Raw genomic sequence first — 24106 nt, forward strand, 5'->3', positions numbered from 1 at the left:
GCCACTCCTTCTACAGATGTCTTTCCCCTGTCTTTACTGCGAATAATGTCTGTTTCTTTATTCCCCCACCGTACTTATAGCTATCTACTTCACATGCTCCTCATTGACTTTCCTCATCTCCACTAGAGAAGGATCGACTGTCTTCTTTGAACATTTCAAATGTAGATCTTCAACCTCCAACACTGACGCACAAACTGCAGATCCTCATTGTCTCTTTTCACTTTTCAATTACTTGTCATCTCACCAAAAAATATTTCAAAATCCAAAAGTTTAGCTAAACTGGGCCAGGAGTGAAGCACATGTTTTAATGTCTCAAAATTTCTCATCTAAAAAATATTCATATTTGCAAGCACTACTTTATGAACTTTTAACTATTGTCATGTGTCTATAAGACAGTTATTTACACACAATCCAAGGATTATTTACAGAAGAAACAGAGATTATTGGCAGAAACATTTTCCTTCTTCATCCATTGTCTACATCTCCAGAAGTCATTAAGTGAAAGATGGGGTTAAACCAGGACAGATTGCCAATCCACACAGGACAAACACACTCATTTCATTTATAAGGGTAATTTTCTGAGAGACTAATTATCCTAAAGGTCATGTTTTTGGACTGTAAGAAAACTTATGCACGCACAGGGTGAAAGTGCGTAAGTTTCACCCTCACAGCTTCACTTTTTGCTGTGAGGAAACAGTGTTAACAACTGTGCCATGGTGAAGCATTGATTGATTTTTTTATTCATGCATATTGAAAGACCTTTTTTGTCCTTTATAGTGCTTTTAGGAATCTGTGCTACTTACTTCTGACCATGCCCTTAGATGATTGTCCATCTCAAGACTCACGTGTTTCGATCCCATACTATACAGTATGTGAATCTGCTTTTTTTGGTAAGAGAAGACAATGTATGCCACCAGCCATATTCTTGTACTGCCGACAAGATGTTAGTTATATCCTGTTTACAGAACCTCACCTTAAAATTTCATAGCGATACAAAAAATAATCTGGATCTATTAAACATGTAATATATCCAGGATATTTTCTACCTTGTGTGCTACAACTAAAGAGTATGGGTTAAACACCTTTTTTCCACCCACTTTGAACAGCTATTGGAGGAATCATCAGACCTAAATTCTTGCATTTTTGAGTAAAGTTGTGGTGCAGTAACAGTTTCAAGCGTTTTATATTGTCTTGAATATGTTTTACATACAAACAATTTGCCACCATTATTTTTTTTGTCAACCAACACAAATTCATTTGTTTTCAAAAGAAGAGTTGGTGCTACCTCAAAGAAAGCAATTTATATTGATTATCATCTTAGCAATGGTTAGAGGAGGCACTCTGAAGGGGGTGGTTCACAATGCTGAGATTACAGTGTCTGAAAGCTATGAATGTCATTTGTTCACAGCGGCACTCCTGTCTTTAGCAATGTCTCCTGCTGCTGAGTCCAAGCCTTTTAAGACAGGCAACCCCCCACATGTGTGGAACCGTGGCAGATAAAAGGTCACTGTGGCAATCAATATGCTGCCTGGTTCTGCTTCAGCACACTGGATTAATCAACCTGCTGCTCCTGACAGGGGGAGATATCAAAGCCTAATAATCACAGAAGAATGGAAAGAAGTGTGATACATGAGAATTATTTGTGCAGGATTTCAGCCATGACATTTTCCTGTTATTATCACCATGTATATTTTTGTCTCACCTTTTAGATTCTAAATTGATTAACCCAATCCATCTCTTTTTCTTTCTTTGTAAAGGTTTCATCGTCTCTTTGGGCATATTAAAAGCAATGTGTGTCTTAAGTAAGAGCATGCTGATTGCATTTGGTTGGGGCGTGCCGTTAAAGAAGCACACAAGCTGCCCTAAAAGAGGTACATCTGTGGTCAAATCAGAGCCTCTCCAGCTGAACTTGACATTAGAGAAACCACAAGGCTAGTAAAAAACCCTTTGTTTAACTGTGCCAGCAGTCATTTAGCCAGCATGCATGTGGAAATCTGTTAGGGAACAGTAACATCTGTATTTATCTGATCTGGTCTAACACAACCATTGCTGTCCTTCTTTCTATAATCCTGGTTACAATTGGCCAAGTTGGATGTTTTTAATATTTTCTTCTGCAGTTCACTCATTTAGATATCAGCTCTTTGTTCTCACCCTCAGTTCTAGTCCTGGTTCTTTCCACTGGCAACAGAGATTCTCTATATATTTACATCAGGTTAGGTAAGTTTACTGGAAAATCAAGCACATTAAAGGTTGCTAAGTCAAGTCAAGTTTATTTGTATAGTTTATTAAAACTCAGTTGATCAACACCAGCAGATGACATAGCTCCAGAAATAATCTCAGATGGTGGAAATTTCACGTTGGACTGCAAGCAGCTTTGATTTTGTCTCTCTCAACATTTCCTTCAGAATCTGACGTCTGCAATTCAAGATGAAATGGAAAATTCTTTTCCCACTTTCGACGTTTCTGTTTTCTGAGTGACTTACCGCAAGACATGTCTGAGACAAGTCTTTGTGTGGTGGCTCTGGAGGCGCAAACTCCAGTGGCTGTCCACAATCCATGAATCACTCCCGAATTCTTTTCTCTGTCTTTTGCTCTTCATAAACCTTTAAAAAAAATGTTGACTCATGTCCATGCTTCATAGCTGTAACTAGTAGTGTAAAACTTTGAAAGCTACATTTGCTGTTGGCCACTATTTGAATCCCTCTGTTGACATTTTCTGGTGTCAAATACCTTAATGATATCTGTGACTTTGCTACAAAGTCCAGACCACAAACCCTTCAGCCCAATCCTATTACATCACTCGGGACGGCAGGAGGCTCAATAATTTCCTAATACAGTTAGACATTGTTGATTTTAGCTAGTGTTACTCAGACAACAGTAAAAAGTTAATTTGTTTTATTTGCAACACAAGACACCCCTGCAGCTCAAAGGAAACATGTCAAGAGCATTTCCCTGAGCACTGTATCAACTTTAAAAGCCACAAACCAACAATCCTCAGTTTGAAACCCCACTCTGTCAGTGACCCCTGAAATATCAATGTTTTGTTTTCATCTGTCTGAATTAGAAGAGGCCTTTCTGCCTAACAGAGTCAAGTAATCCATGCGTACCAAGTTTTAATGAAGACAGTTATTTGAGATGTTGTTTTTTTGTATTCCTGAATCCTGCCATGAACCAAACATGAGAGGCAATGTCTCAGTAAAGAAAGCCGAGTTTAAGATTTCTAACAGCAAAACAAACATAGGACATACCAAAAACACTAAATGCTCCAAAAATACTTACACATTAAACACAACAAACCATCAAATAAGAAAAATGTTAAAATGCAAATCAAAGCAAATGAAAGCTTTAAAAAGTTAACAAGTCCCATTAAAATTGTTGAAGTTCTTGGACAATGTTGCTTTTATTAATACAAGGGTACAATCAAAAGTAAAAGTAATTTAAACATTTTACTTCAGATTTTTTTTTAAAATCTTTCATAACATGACACTTTTACAAGTTGTATTTTTTATTATATTTATTTACCTTTTCACCTGATGGTACACGTCTAACCAGTTTCTAGGATGTGTGGGGTCTGCAGAGACGTAAGCTGCCCTTTTCTCAACCGTAGACCTGCACAGGTCTTAGATGGAGGAGAGGCTAGCTCTTACAGTCCTCTTTGCAGGCCTAAATGTTCGATGTAGTCTGGACCAATTCTGTTCATAAGCAGTGTCTGTCTGTGGATCAGCTTAGATCCCGAGAAAGGGTTGTTCCAATAAACCAGTGGTGATCCACAGTAGACATGGTGTTGTTGAGAATGGTAAGGCCACTGTTCAGTTAGTGTAGGTCCTGTTTCCACATAGTGTTTCCTGATTATCTGTACCTGTAATGTTATTTACCAAAATCTGCTCCACTGTTCACTTCTGTAAGTTTCATTTCTCTCTCAACCCTGTTGTTTGTCAATCACTCCCCTGTTGTTCACCTCTCCTTTTACAAATATTTGGCGTGATGGCTTTATTGTCCTAAGAATCCCCCGTAATGAATGAATTTGACAGAAAACAGTGGAGGAGGCCAAATTATGGTCTGAAAACCCAGAAAATGTTGAGAAAACCGCTCATAAATTTGGTAGAAATGCAAACCAAAACCTCAGTTTTAAGAGAATGAGGTAAGGCACCTGCACAAATATGGTCTAACAGGAAAGGAATTATCATATTCTCACCTCAAAATTCAGTAGAAGATATTTGCAAATTAACATCTTACCAGGCCTCACACAACCCTGGAGATAATTTCTCTGGTCACTTGAAGTAGTAAAAAGAACATTGTATGCTTTTGGCTCGTGGTACAGCTTGTGGAAAAGGAAAACATTTTGGTTGTTGATGCTTTTGCTCATCACAAGTGAAGACAGTAAAAAATAGATGATTAAAATAGGGTGACAACATTACAACCTCACATTATCTTATCGCTCCCAAAATCACATCAATTACTTCAGTTACCAATCACATTCACCCAAGAAAGTATAGGAGAACAAAAAAAACTGTGAATCTGAAAAGTCTGAACTAGAACTCTCAAAAAGAAAATAGCTGAACAATGAGATATTTAGTAATATTGATCATGGCACCAGTCCAAATGTTGGTGTCACTTAATTTTAATTGTGTTGTAAAAACAAATAAAAAAGGGGAAACTTTTACTAAACATCTTATTCCATTCATCTTTCTACATCCAATATTTGTTTTTCTTTTCTATTTGCATGTGACATTTTAGCTTCTGTATACAAAGCTTGAAAACAAATTTATGCACTAGAGTTGAGATGACAAGGGTAACAAAACATAGTTTTGAATTTACTGTCCTTGCGGTCCAAGGGCATCCTCCCTTTTATTCTCTTCCTCCCCCAAAAAAGAGGAAAACTTGCAGCTGAAAAGAATCTGCAGAAATGTGCCTGAGCCTGTCATCTGTATGGGAAATAAACCTTGTGGAGTGTGTGAGACCTTGTAATTCAGGCATCTACATGGAAAATTTCGGGACATAGAGTCCCGTGGGCTGTTTTAGCCTGATCTCAAGCCAGCTGTTATTCCAGAATTATTTGTGTCTACTGCAACAGTGATAACATCTTTCTCGTGTCTCGTTGGTGATTGATGTCAGCTTTGTTGGTGAATCAACATATGCTACGTAAACATGAACATATGCATTTCAGGCACGACAACGCATCTGGCTAGATATAAAGCATTTGAACATAAAGAGACATGCATATCATCATTTACGTGGCTATAGAATATATATTTAGAAGTACTTTACTAAAGGATATGTATTTGTTTGGATTAAAACTGTGAAGCATAAAAATAAGTAGTCTTTTGGGAAGATTCTACATTAGTAAGTCAAATCAAATTCAAATTGTAATACATGCTTTTGAAACCAGCTAATTTTAAGCTTAAAAATATCTTCAACTAAAATATTGACAAACTATTACTTTTATGTAGATAGTTTATCAACCCTGCCCAGCCTTAATGTTTTGCTACTTTTTGCCATGAAGATAAATATGCCTTTCATCCTCACTCGTCATTCATCTATGTTGTAGAAGCCATAAGTTTGTTCCTCTGAAACACTCCAGTTTGATATAAATTTATCAAACTAAACATGTTTAGTTTGGCAATGATTTTACCAAACTAAACATGAGTCAGCTGGCATTTCACTGAGAGTAAAACCACTGGTCAAATCTGAATCTGTGCCGGTCCTGAGTCATGAACACATAAGCAATTAAAGCCTGAAAGCAAATACAGAAGGAGCTGTGGCACAGGAGAGAGCAAGGTAGAGCAGCATGTACCTATAGAAGAGTAATTGACAGCTCCAAGATGTTTCTCCTGGCTCTGCATGGTTGTTTCTGATCAAGTTCTATTGATGGCTTTAGGACCAGGAGAATGTAGAGGAGCTTATTTTTTTTTTCACAGATTTTCTATCTCATATCATACTGTTAGGAAATATTGACAATTTAAACAAATATGTAAAAATCATCTTGTTTATAAAAGTTACCTACTGCAGCTTTACTTGAGAAATAACTAAAAGTTTTTTATTCCTTAAACTGCCCAAACTTTGCCAAGAAGACTAGATTCCAGGCACAGCCAAAAGCAGCAAACCTCAAACCAGATGCTTTAAGCAGCACATTTTATTACAACAGCCGATCAAATGGCATGAGATAACTAGATAATCTAAAGAGACACTAGGACTAAACTTATAAATTTTAATAGATACAACAGATCAAACATTTTTGGAATAAATATCTTTTCTCAAAAATCTGTTGTTGTTTCCTCCATTTACCTAAACTGCATCAACTTAATAAGAAGCAGCTTACAAAGCTTGCATTTCAGGATGCAACATATGTTACCATTTCAGAAACTGAACCTATATGACTCAGAGGATCTGAACTCCATTGTCTTACTATCAGATTTGATTTTTATTATACATCTTGCAATGAAATAAGAAGAGATGTGGTGGTTAACCCTTTCTTTGACTACGGTGGGAGTCTCTCTGCAGTAAGAACAGCATAAAATTGAAAGCAAACAGCACAACATATTGATTAAAACCCAGATGAAAGACTACAATATGAATTATTCTAATTTCCTTATCATTACACGTCCCTACAAAATAAAAAGCTGAAGATTTTGGCATTTTCTGGTTATTTTTGCGTATCGTCTTCACAATGGTTACAGTTTTCTATAATCAATGTTCTCAATCTCTAAACAGAAAATCTTCAGCTTTATGTACCTCCTTCTCTCTGAAACAGATCTAAAGGATCTGGAATGCCATTGTTTTGTGTGATTTATGGCCAAAATTTCAATAGGGTTGATTAAATATTTCCTTTCAGTTAGAGCGTGAATGACCACTCCCACTATGGTCAGCAAACTTCTAAATCATTTTGGAATGCATGTAAAAACAGAGTTAGAGAAATATGTGTCCTAGCTATAACTGGCCACTTAAGAGTACTGTAATGATTCCCATTGCTCAGATAGGAACAGGAAAACATTATTCTTAAGTCGGAAATATGAGATGTTAGCCAAACAAGTCATAAAAAATATATTATTTGTATTCAACACATTAAGGACATATTTCCTCTCATTATGTCACTTGGCATTGGTCTAAGCCAAAGGTCTCCAACCCTGGTCCTTGAAACCTACTGTCCTGCAGGTTTTAGATGCGATCCTAGTCCAACACAGCTAAATCAGATGAATGGCTCATTACCAGGTCTTTGAAAAAACGTGATGGCTTGCTGAATAAGTAGTTCAATCATTTGATTCAGCTGTTGCATCTAAAACATGAAAAACGGTAAATCTCAAGGAAAGCTGATTTATGTAAACAAATAACCTTTAAAATAATTCAGAGCACATGTTTAGCAGACTGCAACAGTATTAAACAGCAAAAAGGTATTTATGAGGTCTCCTATTCCTTTCTACATTTAAGAAGGTTAAAACAAACAAACAATAAAAAAAAGGCACCAAACGGTCATTCAACACATACACCAGGTCCAGGGACAAAACTGAAACACAGATTTTGTGTTTGTAATTTGCTCCATGTGCTTTGAGAACTTTAAAAAGCTAACATTTTCTCACACATGTCTACTGCAAGGAGTAGCAGGCAAATACAATGGGTATAGAGGTCTGCTTGAGGTCAATAGTATAAAGGACATCCTGCTCTCTGGAGCTGTTGCCATATTGATTTCTATCTTGACTAGTATGTTAGCACATAAACAAGCAAGTCACAATACAAGGGTCAAACTATGATGAAATGAAATACATGTAGTTTTTTTCTCACATATTTGTAACGGGACAAATACGTATTGCTTTTAATGCATCCCATTTTACACAGTGTGTGGGTGAAAAATGTAGAATTTACAATGGGTCATTATTTTTTAATTTATTCTTTTCAAGACAGTCTCTGGATATGATTTTGTACTCCTGCACTCAAGTTCTTTGGTCAACCGTGGAGAGTTCTGTTCTGGGAGGAATCACACATAACACCTTGTAGCACCATGGGAAGGAAAATGGCTAAATGGGCACAACTTGGACATTCTCCCCTTTGGGGTGTACTCAGCGGTTTAGACATTAAAGGCTATGTGGTGATGTATTTTAAGGTGATAGCAAATTTACATGGCTACATAAGTTGTACATTGACAACTTTATATCATATCAAAGTGTAATGTCTTCATTGTTGTACCAAGAACAGACATAACAACAAAAATGTGAGGCATGTACTCACTTTTGTGCCATACTGTAAATACCTTGCTGGACCTACTTAGTGTGTTTCTATTTGAAATTACCCAAAAAATGCTAAATTGTAAAACAAATGTATTTATCTTGTCTCCATAAAGAGGTCAAAGGACTTGAGGTTTAAAAAATGTAGTTCAGAGGGAATAAATAGGGATACTGGGGTTTCTGCTTACAAGAAAAATTAATTGTGTCTAAATACAGAGTCCAGAAAAATGAAAAAGACAAGACTGAAGATCATGCTGTCGTTCAAATGAAAACCACCTGGGAAGTAAAATCACTTTAAAACATCTCTGTTGTCTGGGACTGATCTGCGTTTTTGGCTGGATTAGATTTGCTCTGCAAAATCAGCTTCAAATTAGGCTCTCTTACACAACAGATAGATGTGCAGAAGAAACTGTTCCAGAAAACAACAAAATTATCTATATTAGCATTTACACGCAAACAAAAGAATGCATGCTACAAGCATTGACAACACAAGGTATGTTTTGGTTTTGTGTTTTATATAACACAATGGCAAAACAGTTTTTAAAGAAGTCCATCGAGTCCTATTTGTAGAGTGAAACCTTAATGAGTTTTGTTGAGAATTTGTCACAGTCAGACACAAAATAGCACATACTTATGAAGAAACAAAATGAGCATTGAAGAACATTAATGAGCAAACATCATGGAGACCAAGAAACACAAACAGACAGGCCAAGGATAATCTTGTAAAAATGTTTAAAGGATGTTGCTTTATGTTATAAAGCAACATAATACGAAACTTTTAACATTTCTTAGAACCCTGTTTCAATCCAAAATTAAGAAAAAGAAAGCACATGGCACAAGTACAAATGTACCAAAATATGGCTATCCACTTAGACTGACAGTTTAGGCAGAACATTAATAAGAAAAGCAGCCAAGAGGCTGATTTGTAATTCTAGAAGAAGGTGGAGAAATTTGTTGACAACTACTAATTTTCCACCTACATATCTTACATTTGCAAAAGCGCAGCAAAAAAGGAATCCAATGTTGAAGAAAGTAAAAAGCCCAGTTTCAATTAATCTCAAGCTGTATAAGTTAGTTATTAGAGCTTAGTTATTACCTCTGAATATGTAAGGATTAATCTTAGGAATAAAATGCATAAATAGATGTAGGCTACCAAACATGCCTTTTAGAGAACTTTGAATAATGCAAAACAGGAAACCTTTTTGCAATATTCAAAGCAAAACGACGTTGCCATGTTCAGCAATGTGACAGAAGGGCAAAATCAAAAGAAGACTGAGCCAAACCACAAACCATATGAAGGGTCTCATAAAGTCACAGCTCATTGCCATCTCTATTAAACTGCAGTCATCAGTACCACTGAACAAATCCCGATAAATGAAACCTGTGGCTCAGGAAAGTGTCTCATATAGAATTAGAACGGGTGCACATTGAAAGTTGAGTTGCCATTGCACTGCTTCATAAGTGTGAACAAGAAGTCCTGTGTTTGGTGTATTTTTATGGTCACTCTGAACACCTGGAACACAGTGTGAGGTGCCTGAACACTCTTCAAAGAACCATGTGCCTTTAGCAGTGGGATCTAATGGTCTACAAATGAGGAGCCTGCTAGGCTTTCTCTTACACCTTCAACTCTCACATGGCACCCATATTTACTTTGAAAGTCACACACACACTCACAGAGCTCTTAGCATTTAGCACAATGAGCTCTTGACTATCAAAGCTGCCTGTTTTCAAACTCTTTTCTCGTCTTTGTTGCTAACAGTCTCTGATGTCCAGGAAATTAATCATTTGGAGAACAGGTGAGAGTGTACTGCTCTGTTTTAGTGCCGATTAAAAGTCAAAGCAATGTGTGGGAAACCCCAACACTCATCGCTGGCTTATGAGAAGGTTCAAAACCAGCATTTTATTTTGAATTTTATGACCAGTCTGGGAGAAATATCAGATCTGAAGAAACCATTTGGATTTAGTTTTCAGTGAATGTTAGTTTCAGTGTCAAAACTCTAATCTACTTTCATAAGATTAATTAAAGAGCTGAAATAAACTTTGAATTTTATTCAATGGAAAAGAAGATACTTCTTTATGAATCCAGCTATGAGATTTTTTTCTGGACGTTTATCAGTAACAAAAACAAACTCTTTGGATGACCTCATGAGAGAAACTTAATAAACTGTCTCTTACTGCTGACCCAGTTGCTGCTGGGATAAATCATTCCACGGTGATGTTATTCCTTCTATAATTTACACCAGTATCACTGATGGAGCCAGGGTAGATTCTTTCTTTTTGGCATGATTTACATAGCATCTGCATACAGGCTTCATGTGCTTATGAGATCTGTTTTTTCAAAATCTATTAAAAGATTACTGACATGTTTTCATGCAAAGCTGTGAGCAAATAAGCATACTCAGTGCATTTATCTTATTTCAGTTCAAAATGGGAGAAAAAAATAAAGAGATAAATGCAAGTTGTTTTTTTTGTTATTGTTGAAATACATTTTCTCTGATTTCTAAAGGAGGGTTGAGTTGATAAGATAAGATAAGATAAGATAAGATAAGATAAGATAAGATAAGATTTATTTGTCATTGTCATCAACAGATTACAACGAGATTGAGATTTGCTTGACTCGAGTTAGGATGCAGGTTATTTGTATATACGTAATATACCAAGATAAAGAAATGAATAGTACAAAATGAGAAATAAACTTAGACATCAGAAGATGGTTGCAGCGCCTGGAGGTGTCGCAACAGAATTTACATTTATAACAAAGTGGTGTCAAGAGCAGAAGTTCTTATGCCTTTGAATTTAGTGCCATGATTGCCATCGGGTAAAAACTGTTTTTTAGGCGATTTGTCCTGGTTTTTATTGCTCTGTATCTCTTGCCTGATGGCAGCAGCTGGAAGAGACCATGGCCAGGGTGTGAAGAGTCATTTAAAATGTCCAAAACTTTCTTGTGGAGCCTGGAAGTATAAATCTGTTCCATAGTGCGGAGGGGGCAGCCTATGGTGCTCTCTGCTGCCCTAACAACCCTCTGGAGCGCCTTCTTGTCCGCAGATCCTGAAACCTTGGATTCAGTCCTGGCCATGAAACAGTTGAGCAGATCTTTGCTCTGGTAGAATTGTTGTCTGGTCCGCAAAGGTTTTGTGGATTTGAAGAAGACTTATGAAGAAACCCACATGGTATTTTGTAGGGATTGCTAGGTCCTTGTATATCCAAAGATAGAGCTACATATTCTTGTCACTTCCACCATATTCTTACAGTGGGTTGGACTCCATGAGGGTTTCCACTTGCCAGCAATCTAGTTTATAGTTGCTATGAAGTGGTGTTAATGTGTTGTGATGAAAAGGAGGGTGACTACTTTACAAAACTCACAGTTTCCAATCTTTGCTTTTTACACATGGTGTGGTTATGTTGGTGTTTTCAAGCTTGCACGGCATGGGTTCACAATAAAGTTTGAGGTGGTGCCTTTTTTGGGGGATATTTTCCAGGCACAAAATGCATCCAAAAAGTTTTCACAGTACACTTACTTACATAAGTGTAATTCTTGGTTTCCTATTTTGAAAAATTTTTTGCAAAGCATGCAGAACCCCCCCCCCCAAAAATTTGCATTGCCATAACAAGGTAGATGTATGTAGAATTTTGAGGAAATTCGGAAACAGGTTGTACCATAAAATGTGAGCAACATGAAATGCTGTGAGTACTGAGTGTGCTATGTCTCAATAGTAACTGAACTCATTGGAAGAGACTTCTGAGGAGGTTGGAGAAAATATCAAACAGAGTCAGCCAAGATGATTCAGGCAGCTGAAATCAGCTTCCTGTGTAGTGACCTCTTTCAGGTTTACGGATAGAGTGATGAGCTCCATCTTCTGGGGTAAGTTCAGTGTAGAGTTGCTTCTCTTCCGCAACAAAAGGAGTTAGCTGAGAGGAAATGTGCACTTGAGCCTTCCTCCTCCACACCACTCAGGGAAGTTTTGTGGGTACGTCCCATAGGGATTAGAAATCGGAGACATCAGCTAGCATGTCCCTGTTGGTTTGGGACTGACTTGAGAATGCCCAGAACTGGAGACCTGGAGAGTACTGACTTGTTAAAGCCATCACTTGATAGTGAAAAAGTGTGAGGCAATCGATAGATAGACTATTTGTAACACTTTGAAATGTGATGTGTGACAGAAAGACATACTTTTTAAAAGATAAGCAAAACCCAATAATGGAAGTTTCAACTGGTATTTCAAATCATTAAGGTTTAAGTTGTTGTTTTTTTTCTCTCTCTGAGTGTGTGTGGATTGTGTTAGCTTATTTACCTGATGCTCTGAATGATGGCTTATGTGTGGCCCTGTGTCTTTCTCTGCTATGTGTTCACATGTGAGGCTGATTACTCTCAGCACTCTTTAGCTGATGGGAGTCACATGGTTTCAACACATGATTGAGTGTTCAGGACAGAACAGTTTCCATATTTTTATTCATTAAAGGGGATAATTATTGGGTTGACTTGACTTTAGTGACAGTTGCAACCACAAGCCTCTGTCATTAATTCAGCTCTGGGAAGATTTAAAACAACTTTCTGGGCCCCCAACACACATGTGTGAGCTTGACAGAGTACAAACATTTACGGTGATGTCAGCCTTGTCATTACACCCAACTGATTAATAGCATTCGAGGAAGAAGACTTAAGTTAAACAAGCTCAAGTGGTTGTGATTAAATCTGCATATGAAGAAAAGACACACGAAAAAATCACTTTTAACAGATTTGCAACATTATGTTTTATTTAAAATCTCCCTTTTCTACTTTTTAAACTAATTTGTCAGACACAGACAACAAACTCCTCTAGCTGCAACCGTTCCCAGGCGTCCTGGTCTGATCTGAATCTGTTTATTATTTCTTACAAGGAACTTCCAACCTCTCCATGGAAACATTTGCTATCCCTGGCAATTTTCTGCCTAATCCATAGTCAGATTGCACTAAAATAGGCCCGTGAGCTGTGATTACAGAGCTCAGAAACCTGTGGTCTCTGTGATGTGGACAGCCGGTGGGTATCCTAAGCAGTGCAGCAGATTTTCTGGTCGCAGCTGCGAGCACACTACCTTGCCTTTTCATCTAGGTCTATCTGTGTGTTCAGAGAATGATGGGAAACACAGTGACCAGTCAGTCCCCAAACAAGTCATGCAGACATTGGGGTGGGAAAGATGGGGAACTTACTCATAGTGAATTTAAGTGCGAGAGTATGAACAGAGCAGTACTTACTTATTAGCCTAATGCGTGGAAAATTTGAGAATTAAACAGTGGTTGCCTGGAAGAGTGACAAGTGAGCCCCCTTCACCACAACTTCAATATTCCCAAATCCCTACATCCAGCCCCTTGACACACTTCACCAAAATGAAAAAGTCTGGCTGAGCACGGGGGAGAGATATTCAGAGGAAAGTATTAAGCCAGAACTCTATGGAAAATGAAAAAAGAAAAACAGCAATTAGTTTCAGAAAAAAAGGACTGGCAGCTTTCAAAAACACAAACAATAAAAGAAAGTTGCCAGATGAAAGCTGTGTTGTAAGTATTGTTTACTCCATGACTATCAGGTTTACAGATCACTTTGGATGACCTGTACATAAGGAAATAAAGCTATTGCCTAGCAGTCAATAATGTTGGTATACATTCTTAATGTAACCATTAATAGCTAAAGCTAAACTTCACAGAGTGAGCTAAGAAATGGTTAAGCACTCCCTAAAGCACTAAAAAGTACATCATGTCTGTTTTCTTATGAAGAATTATCTGAAGCAAAAGAAAAGGTCAGCATAACCACATTGAACCAGTTCTGTTTATCTAAAAGCCTCATAAAATACATGGCCCTTTATGTCAGTTGTTTGGATCTTAGATTGTTTTTGAGTTTAATTCTGGTTTCATCATTATTCCCTGTTAGTTTCTTACTTTAATTAGATCAGTCTTGTTTTTGTTTTTCTTTAGTTCAATCCTTTCCTGGTGATTCTAGTTTATTATGTTTATTTCTTGCGTCTTGTTTTTCGTAGTTACTCTAGTTTATTAGAGTAGCTAATAAACTAGAGTAATAAACTTTAGTTTTGCTTTAGTGTTAGTTTCATTTCCTAGTCCCGTGTGTACTCTCCCTGTCTGTCTCTCTCTCCCTCTCTCTCTCTCTCCTCAGTCTGCCTTTTGATCTCTTCCCTCACACCTGCAATCAGTCAGCTAATCAGCCCAGGTTGTTCAAGCATTCAGTCTCCTATTATACACCTTGTGCTGCCTTTTGTAGGTTAAGCTGGACCAGCAAGGTTGAAAACCGCACTAGAACGCCCTCTGGTGGATATTTTGTTATGTTTTGGTGACGCTAAAAAAGAATATAGATCCAAGATGGTGGAACGCAACACGAACAGTTCATGATTTATCCTTATACGTTGTGTTTCAGACAAGATTTGTTCGTAAGTATTGGTTAATTGTAAAAGCAATAATTGTCTCTTTGTTTTATGTAACTGGTGTAAATAATTGTACGCTGGAGTCATTTAGGAAAAAGTTTTTTTAAAAATTATTTTTAGCTAGCAGCAAGAATAGCTAAGTTGGTATGTTCGTTGGCTAATAGTGAGTCTTGTATGTTTCAGTTTACGATGGCCAAAGTGATGCCAGTGGTCAGAGGCCGCTCTTCAATAAACAAGTAGAAAAGAAAAAAGTTTGGTTAGTGGAGCGTCGTTGTCTGGATGTCTAGCTGCTGAAAACTGGAAATCTCAGGGCGAGGACAGCACACACCTTTTCTCCTTTCTCTCTTCACCGGTTCCTCTTGTTGGTTTGGTTAGTTGTCTTTTCCTGTAGGTTCTCTGCTGTCCTTTTTTCTTGGATTTATGGTTTTTGTTCTTCTCTGGCAGCCTTGGTTCTCCAATTTTTGTAAGTTTGTTTTTCATCATATTTCTTTCATTAAGTCTTCAACACTATTTGATGTATCAGCCTGCTGCATTAAGTTCCATCAACAACACACAACAGGACAGTCAATGTGAGCAATGGCATCTTTTACCACTGGACATTAGCAAAGTGATGATACTTGAACTTTTTTTGTGCACATTTGGAAGCAAGTTTGTTTTGTTGTAATTTTGTCAAGTTTACTTTAATACCCCTAACTACAATCCAACATGGTCAACTACCTTTAAAAGTTAAGAAATTGTAAATTGAGCCATCAGTATAAATCTAGCTCTTCTTTAGCCTAACTCAACAGTTTAGTGACCAAAAAGCATCATAAAGATCAAGGAATGAAGCTAACAAGTCAGGGTTCATTTGTGGAGTAATTTAAAGCAGGATTTGGTTACTGGACAAAACCTCAAGCTAAATACAAAACAATCATGCAATAAAAAACATGTAAGAGGCTACAAAAGATTAGAGACTGAGACAGATTTAGATCAAAGTGTATGTGTTAGAATGACCCTGGCTAGATTTATATTCAACTGTCACTATTATGGAAAATTGCTGTTCACAGATGCTCTTCATTGAATCTGATTGAGATTGAACTATTTTGCCAAAAATTTGAAAACATTCTAGGCTCTGTATTCGCAAACCTGATAGAGATGTATCATAAAGTATTGCAGCTGGAACTGCAACAAAAGTGTCTCTGAAAAATATTACAGAAATAGATTATAGACTTTCATTGCATAAGATTTTGAAAATACTGTGCAGTTGTTGCAATGTGCAGCATGTCAAAATTTAAGAAAGTTTAAGGTTTGAAAATACCTTTGTAATCAGACTGCAGCTCCCTGGAAACCTTTATATTTATTTTTTGTACTCTGGTTTTATTATGTTATTTTAAAAGTCTAAAAATACAGATTTGTAACTAATCTATATAAAAACCAAGCAGAAACGGATCTGTTTTTCTGTTTGAAATTACAAACTGCAATTTTAAACAATTTGAAAATCTAGGCCACACTCTGCACTTTGGAAAACTTAGCTTCTGTGGTTTAGTCCAGTTGAGGGAATGCACACTGAAACAATTGCAATAACATAGAATTATGGCTGTAAATAAGAAAATACTTCCCTTGTGTAAGCTAATCGCTGGTAGCTCACACAGAGACCTTTGAAAAGTCCAGGGCCTTATTCCAAAAACACCTTTTACTACTGCCAACTCCAAGTTGTGTACCTGAACCAAGTATTGTGCAAATGTAGTATTTATGATTTCCACACCAGTCAAACTGGTTTACAGTGTGCATTTAACAAATGTCTTACAAGCATCCAAAGTTTCTCTCCGTCTGTTTTGAATCAGAGCTGCAAAGGCTATGTACTTATTGATGGAAAATGCTCAAGACTTGGCTTGAACCTGAAGTGCTCTTTTTGTCTCTGTGAAATGAGGCATAATTGAAGAAATATGTCATGTAGGACGGGTGTTTTGATGACAGAGAAGGCGTTACAAATATCTTATTCTCACAGACTGCCAAGCTATGGTTGGAGAGACTTAAAAAAATCTCAGGATGAATTTACTGGGCAAAACACTACTCAGGACGGTTTCATATCTTTGTAAAAATATCAAAATATAATCCTTTATTTGAACATCACTGTCGAGGCTGAATAAGGATTTACGTAAAGCCATAAAGATCAGTGTTGACTCCCTTCAGCCTTTATCTTTTACTTTGAACATTGAATAAAGTTAAAAATAGGAGACAAGACCAATTACCTTCAAATTAAGTTTAGTGAGATAATTTTGAGAAGAAGAGTTGCTGTCAGTGGAAACTCTGACAGACCCACTTCATCTCTTCACAGTTTCTTGTTCTTATGAGAGTGGAGCCAAGAGTTAACCTTGTTTATAATTTTTTTCTCTGAACTTACTTTTTTAGACATGTTAAAAAAGCAAGTTCCTCTGAGTGCATGTCATTTACAAACCATTTGAGAGATGAAGCAACCCAGATCAGATAGAGCGCACATAGGGAACATCTCTACATGCTTTAACACAAAACTGATGATTTAAATTTAAATGATGCATATGAGTTGCATCAGATACTTGTTCAGAGCTCCAAAGAAGACCTAAAGACAATTCTCCCCATATTGTGGTGATGGGTATGTACAACATAAAAATAGATCTTTCTAAAACATTTTTTCTCTTGAGAAACAAAAATAAAATTCACTGGTTTTTTGTTTTAAACTTGGAAAAAGAATTGTGTTAAGCAGTGGCGACTCTTTTATGAATGCTGCCTTGGACAAGCTCTGCGATTTGTAAATATTATGCCCTGTACATAAAGGCCATAATATTGGTGTCATTAGAGTGTTGAGGGAGCAGGACATTCTTTGAGAGATTGAAACTTGGCTGAAGACAGCAGCTCCAAGGAGCTTTTCTGGAAATAAGTGGCTCTTTGCATGTGCAAGCGTTTAGGCACCCCCAAATGGCTGCCAAGGGAGATTCAAAGATTTTTCAAACATATAAGAAATGATCAAATCAACACTTGATTTGTCTTACTTGATTCTAGACAAGGCGAGTAAGTCGAGTAGTGGGAGAGGTGGATTACATTCTGAGGTGCCAGTGATTTTACGATGATTTTTAAAGAAGCTGAAGTAGAAAACATCAAAAGGACCAAGGGTGAACTCAGGTGGGCTGAGAGGGGAATTAACCAAATAAATATTGTTTATTTGGCTAATTTAAATATGATAATGAATTGAGCTTAGGACCCAAGTGGGTAGTTCTAAATTATAAGACACAAGCTAAGTATTGAGGAACCAATGAGAGCATTTCACAAAGACAGAGCTTGATTAACTTAGTCACCATTGATAATCGGGCAATGAGTGAGAGTTGTGCTGCTCCACTTGGACTTAGATGTAGGTCCTGCCCTTTCTGCAACTTGGAATTGGAGTGGGGAGAGAGAAATGGGAGAAGATGCAGGAAAAACAAAGAACCACCACAGATTATGACCAGCTGATGTCTGGAGGAGATAAAGATCAGGGGGTGAGATTTATTGAGCTCTTAACAGGCACACACCACATCTGAACTGCTCTCTGTGTTTCAGTTGGTAGAGATTTTAGACACCCAAATATGTGGTTATGTGACTATAAAAAAAACTGACTGCTGTAAGAGTTGGTGTTGATTTTAAAATTTGCCTGGACTATTCTTCAGACACAAAGTGAATTTGATTTCCTGACTTTCGATAGTTTGAAGGCAGCAAGTTCTAGAATATTCCATTGTCCCTAATATCATAAGGTAACACCTAAAATAGCATAGTAGAAAAAAAACCCCACTTCCTCAATAGTAGACAGAAAATTGTTATTTGTATCAAACTATTTGCAGCTGTGGCCTTGGAGCTGGTTCTAAACCCATGCCACACTTTCTAAATCTTATTTGTAAAAAACAAAATAAAAAAGGGCAACACAACTTTCTTCCCCTTCAGAATTATTGTGGTGTCTGACTGCAGAAAATCAAAATAAATATACATCAGAGCTTTTGATTGAAATTTGACACACAAATTATTAATTTAGACTTTCTTGCCTTAATAAGACTCACTGTTTGGACTATGAACATGGCTGTTTGTGAAATCTATGTAATGCAGATTTGAAATGGTCATTTCTGTTGAATCGTGATTTTGTGTGACATGTTGCTTCTCTCAGAGTGGTGGGCAGGTCATAATTACATTTGGATTAGATGCGTTGAGTCAATGAACAGCATAACATCCATTGCAGGATGTGCTTCTGTTCCGGTGGAGTCAAAGGTGAACGCCTTATCGTCATGGGACAACATTCTCCACACAGAAGTAAACAGGAAGCAGCTGATCCAGAAGGCCAGCAAGACCAACAACTTATCTCCTCTACGCACTTGACCTTCTCATCTTCCTCTTCCTCAGAAGTCTCTGAGACAGACTACACAGGCTCTGCCAAGGTTCGAATGTCCCAAAACGCACGCATCATACACGTACACCCAAAGGCAAAACTGTAACTGTTGTCCAATAACGCAGTAAATTTAGTTTGGGGAGACTTAGAATAATAGATTGCGGAAGGGAGTGTGCTTTGTGTGAGGGAAGGGGCAGACCATTCACAACAGCCAAGTCTATAACGTTCTCTATATGCAATGGAAGGCCAGCTGAGGCAAAAGGATAAAAAATAAAAAATTGTAACAAATTAGTTTTGAGTTCCTCTTTCTAATGATGCTTATTTTCTCTACTACCTCCGACTTCTTCATCACTGACAATAAATCCAGAACATTTACAGTAATTGTTATTAAAATGTCACTGCACCACATCTGGCACAAAACACCCTTTAAATCTGTCCTCGACGAGTGTGTGCTGAGGTGCAAATCACGCTTTCCCACGATGCCGTGCATCCGCAGGCTAAAAAGGCTGAAGGGAAGGAAGCAGAATGGACCAGCATTACACACACACCCACATACACGCACGCACATGCAGGATCCTCCTGCGCTGTGGGCACAGGAGCTGGCTCATATATAGGAAGTTCTCAGCATTAGCTTCTTCCTGTTTGCTGGACGCTTGCAAGAGGAGCACAATGTTGGGCAGAAAAGCTTTTCAGCAGGTATTCATGCTGTGCAATGAACCAATGAAAGAATCTTAAGGAGAAAGCATTCCAGCAGCTGTAGCTGGCTCTCTGATACTTTTATACTTCAGAAAAATTTGTAAGAGGGACTTTGCAGCTTGTTTAGAGTACAGAGTAAAAAAAAAGAACAAAAGCTCTAGGTTTGGACCTCATGCTGATCCAGCTATCACACAAATGATAAATTTACAGTGTGACATTAATAAGATCAACACAGCTGCTTTACCATGACAAAATAAAGGCTGGTGTGTGGGTAACATGCATTTAATTTCAATTGTATCAGTACATTACGCCCTCTTTTGATCCTTGCCAAGGTTTTATGGCATGTCTGTTAGGCAACAGTAAACAGGTTTCCTCTTAGTGTAAACAATTTTAGGTCTCATATTGAGGCCGTCCTGAGATGATCTGTCTGCTTTGTGAATTTGCTTTGAAACAATAAAACATTCTGATAGCAGCAGGAAGAGGGAGGAAAGGAGGTGTCATGCAGAGACAGATTAGTGAGCATGGGGAAATAAGGGTGCAAACGTGGAAGGCGACATCTGCAAATATTTGAGTCCAACAAAGACTGGAAGCTAAATAATGATTAGAACAGAATTAGATGTGTAGAAGAAGATATTTACAGAAAATAGCTAGAGAATCTTGAAAATATTCATACATCTTCAATCATTTGAAATTGTTGTCACATTATAATTATAGACCTTAATGTTTTTATTGGGACACAAAGTAGTGCATAACATTGAGATAAAATTATAATTTTTTCAGTTTTTAACAAATAAAAAAAGAAAAAAAAATGACATTCATTTGTATTCAGCCTTCTTTACTTTGACACCCGCCAATAAAGTCCAGTACAACAAATTGCCATCCTCATCATCATAATAAAGCCTTTTTTATCCAAGTTGCTCCTATTGTGATACAGCATTTCATCTTTCAGGAAGTCTTAGTCAAGATGACAACATAATTCTAATGTAAAACAGATAAAAAAAAAGAATATTTGCAGAAGTTCATACAAAATCTAAAAGACAGATGTTGAATATTTTAAATTGATGCAACTTAAATAAAGATATTTGTCACCAATAAAAGCCAAAATAGAACAATTACAGATAGGTCAGGGATATATCTGTGGCAAAGTTCAAAGCTGGGCCAGATTATAAAAAGATATTCCTAGGGAATATCATGGAACACTGTTCAATCCATCATCCAAAATTGGAAAGAGGGTGACACAACTGCAAACCTACCAAGACATGGCCGTCCACCTCAACTGACAGAGTGGACAAAAAGAACATTTATCAGAGAAGTAGTAAAGAGGCCAGTTGTAAATCTGGAGGAGTTACAGTGATCCACAGCTCAGGAGGGACAAACTGTTAACACAACAACTATTCGTCATCCACTCCACAAAGCTGGCCATTCAGCAAAAGTTGTTAGAAGAAGGTCATTGTTGAAAGAAAGCCATAAAATTTCTGTTTGCAGTTAAGAAAAAGGTTCTCTGGTCACTACAAAACTGTAAGGCCTAGCCTTCACGCTAAATGTTGTGTATGGGGCAAACAGTGCTTGGAATAACACATAACGTGGAAGAAATCATCCCACTGAGAAACACAACAGCTTTGGGGACTGCAAATCAACATGAAAGCAGCAAACCCACAATAAATCATGGTGATGGTGGCAACATCATGCTGTGGGGATCTGATAAGATTTGATGGATGTAAATAAATATAGAGAACCAACCTGAAGAACAGGCTGCAAAACACTTTAGACTAGGTGTGGATCTTTCCAGGATGACAGCAATCCCAAACATACACCCAGAGCTACAAGAGGAGGGTTAGATCCTAACAGTATATGTAAGAATTAGCTATCAGTTGTTTTGAGTTCATACTTAACTCCAACTGAAAATCTGTCAGAACTTGACAACTGCTGTTCATAGATGCTCTTTTTAATCCAGCTGAATTTAAACTACTTTGAAAAAAAGAACGAGGCAAAAGTTTTAGTGTCAAGTTGTGCAAATCTGGTACAAACTCTAGATGTAATTTCAGTAAAGTTGACTGAAAAGATACATATAAGGACACAGCACACTTTTTGTCTTTTTTTGTTTAAAGCTTGAAAAAACACTCCACTTAAACTCCACTTTGTGTTTGTCTATCATACAAAATCCTTTTAAAATATCCTTTAGTTCCTATTTGAAGCTTACTTTTCAAGGCGGTGTATATGAGGTGTAAGGGCAACACTTACCAACAAAGACGAGAAACAGTTAGATGGATTGTGTGGTGTAATCTGTCTTTATTGTACAAAACCTGGAAACTCGTCAGAGGAACTGCTCCTTTATCAGTTCTGCATGTAAAAGTGCAAGGGGCAATAACAGCTGCAGCAGAAAATCTAAACTGCTTCTTGCCCCTGTTCACCCCTTTCTCACAGGATCATGCAGAGGATAGAATTCTCAGCAAATGTTAGGCTGATGCAACGAGGCCTTGTTCAAATGAAGCTTGAAGAAATGGAAACAGGCCATGCACAGACATGGGTTTTCAAAAAGTTATTACATTTGAGTCAGAGACAGACAACTTCTTACATCTTCAAAACTCCAAGCATATAATAGAGATTGTGTCACTCAAACCAGCACATGAAGCTTAGAATTAGCATAGAATTAGTGAAAAGAGGATTTTATGGGGTGAACAGCTGTCATGACTGGATATGATTTTTCTTGACATAATTCCCTATGCAAAACATTTGCCAAGTACAATTACAGAACAAAGTAAAAATGGGGCTTTAACTACATGTTCTATTCTATTTATCAACAGACTCTTTTCCTGAAATGGTTCCAAAGCTGTACAAGTTAATACCCATGTAACCAATATGCTGTTTAAATTTAGTGAATAAGTTAAAAAAAAATTCACAGGAAGCCACACATAGCAGGAAATCTGGTGTCAAGTCCTAAAATTATAGCTGAGTTTTTGTTGTTAGTATATTTCAATGTTTCTTAATGTCTGGCTTTTAATCTGCATTTTGAGAAATAAAAAATGTAGCACAACTAGCCAAAGGTATTACATGGCATAGATTAGCCTTGCGTCATACTTTTCTAGACTTACATTACCTGGACAGTTGATCCTGGCTGGCTATTTTCTAAAGTAGAAACACAAATGTTCATTGCGATTTGTATGAACAAATTTGTATGACATATATTTATAGAGAGGTCTGGCTAATGGATAAAAAAAAGCAATGGAAGGAATGAAGAAAACTAAGAAAAGAAAGGATTCCATTTGCTTCATTTTGAAAGTAAAATCTATAGAAGGGTGTTATCCTAATATTGATATCAATAGTAATCAGCTGTGAGTCATCAGTTTAGCTATAAAAATAGGAGCCTGTTCAAGAAATGGTTTTTAAATGTCACATAATTATAAGGAGGGTTTTACTCGGTTGTAAAAGTCAGGTAGCAGATTTACAGTGTTACAGAAAGTCTGTTTGAATGAAATAGACCTCATTCAGGCTTTCCAGTGATATTTTGGTCATGGGAAAGGAAAGCCTAACCAAACCACCCCCTTTTTCCTCTTTTGACACAGAGTCACAAAGCATAGCTGTGACCTCATTTCATCCCGCTGCGCAGGAAAAGGTGGATCAGATAGCTGGGGCCGACACCTAAATAGACTCAGGGTTACATTGGACTATTGGGAGAAACAGCAACAATATTAGAAAGTGATGTAGTTAAACCATTTCAAATCTTTTCTTTCATTAGCACATTGGAAGGCTAGACAAGTTCATGGTGAGTTCAGAAAAAAAAGACATCAACATGCTCTTATTCTCTTTTGTATCTGTTCCAGTGAGATTTTCTATTTGATGTTATCAGTGACCAGACTAACTGCTGGAAGCAATGCAAGATAAAAAAAACAAAAAAACAATGCGTATCTTTTAAACACAATATATAATATTGAATAGTTATAAGTGTGCAAAAAAAATAATGAGGTAAATATCAGTAGAAGTGCAAAAAAAGCTATTTTCATCTGCTTCTGTGAGTAGGTTTTTAATGCATGGCAGCCATTTCAGACTTTTGAGAAATCTCCAACTTTCCCACTTATAACTTCTAGGAGCTTCTCCAGTAGTTTTTTTTTTTTCAACAACAAACTTGCAAATTTCAATTTCTGAATCAAAATGGAACACTTAATTAAATTGCATCAATCAGTCTGTCATGGTTTTGGGCAGCTTACTGACCCACATTTAGGAAAACTCTCCAGAAGCGGATGGAATAAGTAAAAAAGATGTTATAAAAGAACAGGGATTTGTAGTTCTGAGCTCGACTGGTCACTATTTCTTCCAGGAGATGTCAGTGGGAGAAGAGGGGAAGATCTTTGCAGTGGATAACAAAGATAAATTAGACAATGTATTGGCAAATATCTCACTGTTAATGAGATTCTTGGCCACA

This window comes from Xiphophorus couchianus, chromosome 11, assembly GCF_001444195.1.
Source record: "Xiphophorus couchianus chromosome 11, X_couchianus-1.0, whole genome shotgun sequence".
Taxonomy (NCBI): Eukaryota; Metazoa; Chordata; class Actinopteri; order Cyprinodontiformes; family Poeciliidae; genus Xiphophorus; species Xiphophorus couchianus.